The sequence below is a fragment of the Phasianus colchicus genome, chromosome 1 (genome assembly GCF_987193195.1).
Source record: "Phasianus colchicus chromosome 1, bPhaCol1.hap1.1, whole genome shotgun sequence".
Classification (NCBI taxonomy): domain Eukaryota; kingdom Metazoa; phylum Chordata; class Aves; order Galliformes; family Phasianidae; genus Phasianus; species Phasianus colchicus.
In genome coordinates, this window is record NC_143436.1 from 101,410,221 (window position 1) to 101,416,872 (window position 6,652).

Consider the following 6,652-nt stretch of genomic DNA (forward strand, 5'->3'; position numbering starts at 1 on the left):
AGGGAAGATTTTGCTGGGTCACAAAATTAAACTTAGCATAAATCTGTTTCTGTATATATTGTTGTCAGTCCCATCATTAATTCTACTGTTTTTCTTAGAAAAATACAGCTATACAACTGAATATAGCACTTACATTTAGACATCAAGCTCTATGTGTTGAGAGGACTATATTACATTGTGTGCTTGAACATGCCTAGTGCTATAGCAGTCTGACTGCAGTCCAGGCCCCCAGATGCTATCATGGTGCCTGGCTTGGGGAGCATGGGGCTGCATTTAATTTGCTTTAAACCACAGAGGAGCTGGCATAGCCTCACTGGCTTCAGAGCAGTTATTACTTCTGAAACATGTTATCAATCTCACTTCAATCAGAAGAAAGCACATTGTACACTACACATCAACTTTCATATGCCCAGTGCTGTAAATTTCTGTTTTTCCTTTTTTTTTTTTTTTTTTTTTCCCTCCAGAGCTACATCATGAGAGACAATGCTACAGTTATTAGCAAATATTTACCTAGAACATTTACCATCCAGGGAAACATGACAAATGGCTCATAGGTACTGACATTGTAAGCAACGGAGAATGTAACTTATCATAAATATAGGACAATGTAATTGGTCAGGAGGAATGACATCTATCCCAGTCTCTAGGCAGGTATTATGATAACATCATCTGCTCCTGATGAATGAAGTAGTGCCAGATAAAAATATTAAGAAACTACTAAAACAGTGAAAGCAGCTGAAAAAAGAGCAAAGACAAATTCCTATTTTAAGTAAGGTTTTTTTTGGGTAGTTATGAGGAATAGAAACGCACACCATTTCAAATAAAAGCTAAAATTGGTTCTAGCGTCTGAGGACTTAATGAAATGTACTGAGTGGATTCAGAGGGAAATCTTGAGCATTGCCTCTGCTTTGAAGGAATTCACTCCCATCCTCCAAAGGTAGGTCCAGCTGCAGATGCAGCTGTTTAGCTCAGCCACTGTTTAGCCCATATACAAGACACTGTTTCAAACAGGAACAATAAACACGTCTTCCTTGATATAATTAACATAAATGATTGCATCTTGTCCAGCAGTTAACTGGTAAGAGTAGTCAGAGTTTTAATTATAACAAAACAATGTGATACAGTTATGATTGTTCAGATATAATTATAGTGGACATTGTAACATATACTTTATTCTGTCTCAAAAAAAAAAAAAATTACAATCCAACCAAGAATTTCTTCCAAAGCTTTAAATATTTCAATATGTTTAATAGTAGATTCTTGGACAGCATAGAATCCTGAATTCTGAAATGAAATGGAGTTAGGAAGGTACCTAAACACATCTGAAAATCTTTCTGCAAGTCCTAGATTTCAAGCAGAAACATATTAGGTGTATCTTACATGCGCAGTTTTTTAAAGTGATGACTGTTTTTATTCTGGTTTAATCAGGAAATGACATTTATGTGATTATTCCATGTATGTGTGTCTATGGCTACTCTGCTTTTAAATATCTTTAGAATATCCTGTCTGATTTTGATCAAATCTGACAAAGGAGATGATATTAAGTCATTAAGTTCCTGCAAGAGGCCGAATAGAGGCAAGAGATGTTACTTGTCTGCAGTCAGCATCCCTACTGAGGAAAAGGCATGAGTATGAGCTCACCCTTCAGCAGGAATCAGAAAATCACAGCAGAGAGACTGAGATAAAAACCCATCAGGCATCATTAGTTTTACTGCTCACAGACTAACTTGGGCTTTTTTTCTTATAATCCATGACAAATGACTGTAGGCTGTTTTCTACTTTAAATAATATGCATTTGCAAGACAGATGACACATTAGGCTCTGTGTTAGGCTCTGCGTCAGCCACTGTAATCATGAGATCAAGACTGTTGCTAGCCTTGCACATATGCACAAATGGAGAATGGTTGTGTGGACCATTCTTCCAGTATGTCCCTTGCTATGAAGTGGTAGTAAAACAGCTCTTATACTTCTTGATCAAGAAAAGCTGCTCACTGTTAGTAAACCAATGGCTGAATAAGTAGGTAAGAGGCTGTGTCTCAGCTTCCCATCCATATTGGCTTGCATTCAGCACTGCACCTTTTTGAGCTGGTCTAAAATGGAATACTTTTGTCTTTTTTTTTCCCTATATGATACCATCAAGACATTTGTATTTAGAGGTAGAGAGTCCCGTGTTAAATCAAAATACATATTCTAAGGGTTGTGATCATACTTGGTACAAAAATGCTCATGACCTTTTTTTTTTTTCAGGAAAAATTCAATTACTATCATATTAGTGTGTTCTACAGAGCTACAGAGTCTGGGGATGGGTAAAAAGAAGAGTGTTCTGTAGTGACTGGGTAACAATCAAGTCAAAGCACTCAAATTGTCACAGAAACCTGAAAACAAAAAAAAAGACTAAGACCAGGGTAACACTGTCACCTAAAGCTGAATGTTAAATTTGATTACACTAATAACCACTACATCACTAACAAGCTTCCTAAGTACTTAAGCTACATTAGGATGCTAGGAGATAATATGAAGATGGTGTGCTTAGTGATTTGGACTGACAGCCATTATCTCATCTGGAGTTCCAGACGTGCATATCCAGGAAACCACTTCGTTTACCTCCAGGTGTTCTTAGGCTCTGGTGGATACCAGCTCTTTAGTAAGCAAAGAGATTTTCAGGATGTATTATGATCATCAGACTCTGCACGATCATGCTATCCAGAAATGACAAACTTTCAACTTATTTTGGGCTGCTTCTCTGCTTTGCCAGCAAGCAGTTTAGTATTTATTCCTTATCCTGGAAGGGATTCAGACTCTGTGGAGCAAGTTTCCATCCAGCCTCACATAGTCTGATTACTGAGATGCAATTTGCAGTAAGCTCAAAACCGTGCTCTCTGCACCCACATGAAACAATCTTGAAAAGAACATAAACCTTTTGTGCCCACCTCACACAAGACTGTTGAGGTTATCATCTGTTTTACAGCATACCTTTTATGAAGGGACTTTCAAACTTGACTTTCAGCTGTTTAAGCGCTGTCTTTGTGTTTGGCTCTGTACAAGTGATGTTTCACATTACAAAGAGCCCACAGTTTAAAAAAGGCAACTCTGACCACTCTTGCCTCACCATGGTTTTTAGTTTCACTTTAGCAATCCTCCTTCTGCTGCAGCATTTTCTTGGCTCTGAAAAGCATCATTAAGTACCAGTGTATTTTCCGCATGAGAAAATGCCACCCCACTTGCCAGTTTTGCTCCAGCTGGCCTCATTTCTCCATGCCTGTTGCAGTCTACTGCTGTATAGGAGCTGCCAGATTTGAAGAGGAGGGAGAGAAGGGAGGAGCATTTGGCATTAGCTCAAACCTCAGCTACCCCATTCTCTGATGTCTGTGAGACTGCCCTTTTGCTCCCCTTGGATGTGCAGCACATAAGGGACCATGGGACTCAGAAGACTAAGGAGCAGAGAAAAAAAATATCTTAGCAATGTAATTTCATTAAGCATACGCTTAAACTGAAGCCTGTGAGAGCTGGCCGATTTAGGCACCTTGTTAGTGCTTTTGTGAGTTAAAGCCTTGGCCTGGCATGTTGCTTCTTGCTCCTTTACAGTGTATCCTTAATTTAGTATCACTTCTTAATTTAGTGTCCTTCCTGAAGTCTATTAATGAGTAGTTTCCTAGAACTTAAATAGCTGCTCTGTACTTGAACTCTGGAGTTGTACAAGAAGAAAAATCCGTTCACTCTCTATTTTGCATTTGGCACAATGGTTTATAGCCCTTCAGCTGATTTTTGACCTATATGATTCTGTTCTTATCTAAACCAAATAAAATAATTCTGAGAATAGGATTTCCTGACACACTGATTAAAGGCTTTTCTTCAGCATGAAAAGCCACAGTCCTCACTTTTCTTATTAATTTCGTAACTGACAAAGAAAGCAATCAAGATTTCCAGGCAAGATTGATGCTTTATAGCTTGGCACTAACATTTCCAGCAGTCCTGTTATGCTAACATACAGAGATGTTCTGACTGAAGCATGATAGGAAAGGAACCAGTCTTTAGAGACACAGATTTACTTCACTGGCCTAGAAACCTACCTCTAGAGTGGAAATATTCATCTTTACCAGTAGCAAATGGTCATCTTCACTGTGTCCCATCTGCACTATTTTGATGAGCATGATGGTTATTAAAGAAGTTGAAGTAAAATCCCCTTTCACACGTTCTCATTTACTCTCCTTCTTCAGAGAGAAGAACCAGCAGTATCCATGACTTCTGATGTTAGAAACCTATTTGGAGAGAGCCGTAACATCACTATTGGCAAAGGATATAAAGCTCCACCAGTTTAGTAGGTAAAGGGGAAAAGAGAATGTACTCTCTCTTCATGAACTAGAGAGGGATCTAAAAGCATTACAAAATACGTACAAATATTGCAGTGCTCTGGAAATCTCTTTTGCTCCTCTCCTTTGCCCACAGTAGTCAAATACAGAGGAAATGTGTGCTTGAAGCTGTGGCCTAGCCTGTGCTGGTCCCAAACATGGGTAAGTTCTTCCTGCTAGGCTGATACATCTCTGTTGCGTGTAAGGCCAGGAAGACCACGCCAGGACGGTAGACCTCTTGGGATGTGGATGGCGTTGCCACAAATAAAAGGTTCCAGGAGAACTGCTATCAATTACTTTGTAGCAATTTATAAAGGGAGTGAAAAAAAGACATACACTAGTACACTTAAACTCTGTTGGTAGAAATTGGTGGGAAATAGGTTTTGATCCTCTCGAGAGTCTGCAGAGTTTGGAAAATATATTCTGTCTATGTACAGCAAAAATTAATAGTGTGACATACTGCTTCAAATACCAGCAGATCCAATAAATGTTTGCTGTAGGTTCTTGGAAATGTTTTTATTTTAGGAGCATTTTTTTACTTTAAGCCTTCCTTCTTCATTTTTATTAGAACCATTTTACATTTCAGAAGAAAATACTACTTTGAATTGGAAATAAAAGTGTTTCACATTCATTTCATATTGTTAGTCATAAAGCTTATGATTATAGGTTATGACTAGTGGCTGAAGATAGAATGGTATATAGGATGCGGGTGCTCCCTCGATGTTAGGGGGCAGTGGGGCTGCCGTGTGAGGGAAGGCCGGGGCTCTGTGCTGGACCTTCCTGTTCCAGCCCACTTCTGCTGCTCCAAACAAAGCAGGGCTGGGCCCAGCAGCCACCCTGGGGCACCTGGGGACAGACTTGGGAAGGGAGGGCATGCAGCACATGGCAAGGAGGAATAAGGGACGTGGGGTTGGGAACAGCTGTGCAGCACCCAGAGAGCAGGAGGGTTGCTGGCTCCTGGGCAGAGATGTCCCTACAGGCCATGGACAAACCATTGTGAAGCAGGTTGTCCCCCTGCAGCACATGGACAAACACACCATAATGGGTGGATGTGCCCTGGAATAGAATAGGTACTTACAAAGATGACCTGCCTGATCATTTCATCACTAGCCAAAAATTAAAGTTGTTATTGAGAGAACTGAACACTGACAGCCACTGAGCATCAAGCGCTTCTCTAGGAAGCCTGTTACAGTGTCTGACCACCTCCATGGTAGTCTAAGGCTATCCTGGCACAGTTTTGTGCCATTCCCACATGTTCTGTCATTGGTTCCAGGAAGCAAAGCCCAGCACCTCCCTCTGTGCTCCCTTTCCTCAGGAAGTTGCAAAGAACACTGACTTCACCTCTTGGTGAAGTCTTCTCCAGCCTGGACAGCCCAAGTGTCCTCAGCCTCTCCTCAGAGAGTGTGTCTTCAGCCCTGTTGCTGGCTGTATTGCCCTTCTCTGGACATTTTCAAGGACCTTAATGTGCTTTTTACAAGGCCTGCTCCAAAAGTAATGCCTCCTATTTTATTATGTTGTTCCATGATGTCAGAGGTGGATTTTGGTGGTATGGCAGTAGCGTTTGCCCTCCTGCCATTACATTTTGTTGTATGCAACAGAAAGCAGCGGAGGAGCAGTCTGACAAAATAGTGTCTGATGTGGAGGTGTATGATGCAAAGTTGTGGAGCTGAATTTCTCCACATGGAAAAAATGGCACCCGCTGACATTCATTGACACTTGCTGAACGTTTCTGGAGTCTAAACAGTGGATGTGAGCACAGTGAAGTGGTGGGTGGTGCGTTTCAGCAATGGGTCACTTTTGCTGAGGCAGATTTCTGCAAGCACACCATGAAGGTTCTTGGTCATCACTGTTAAAAATGCAAAGCTAATGGTGGTGACTATGTTGAAAAATAATGTTTTGTGGCTGAGAATTTGCTCCATCAAATAGTGTTATGGTACTCTTTGTTTCTGTTGCAGTTTCCATTGAAATAAATAAGAGGCATTACTTTCAGAGGGACCTACATATATTGTGAAGCCCAGAACTGCACTCAGTATTCAAGGTAAGGCTGCACCAACAATAAATATAGCAGGAGAATCAGGTCTTTCTCTAGCTGATGGTTCTGTGTTTACTGCTCCCTAAAATAAGTTTGCCATCTTGGCTGCCAGGGCACACTGCTGCTGTTACCAGTACCCCAGATTCCTTTCTGCTGAACGAAATCCTGAATGAAGTTGCAGCCCATGGAGAGCTGATGTTGCATGAAGGCAAAAGTGTGAGAAAGAAGAAGCAGCAGAGAGGAGCTGTGAAGGGTTGACCACAACCCCTAT

At 40.9% G+C, this 6,652-nt stretch overlaps 1 long non-coding RNA gene across 1 annotated transcript in view; it reads left to right on the forward strand.

Annotated features, from left to right (window-relative positions):
- LOC149919910 (uncharacterized) overlaps positions 1–6,338 on the forward strand; it is a 28,243-nt gene extending 21,905 nt beyond the window's left edge. The window contains exon 4 of the long non-coding RNA XR_016463754.1: positions 6,305–6,338. This is a non-coding gene — a long non-coding RNA (uncharacterized LOC149919910). The remainder of the gene's footprint in view (positions 1–6,304) is intronic.
- Positions 6,339–6,652: the final 314 nt, after the last annotated feature.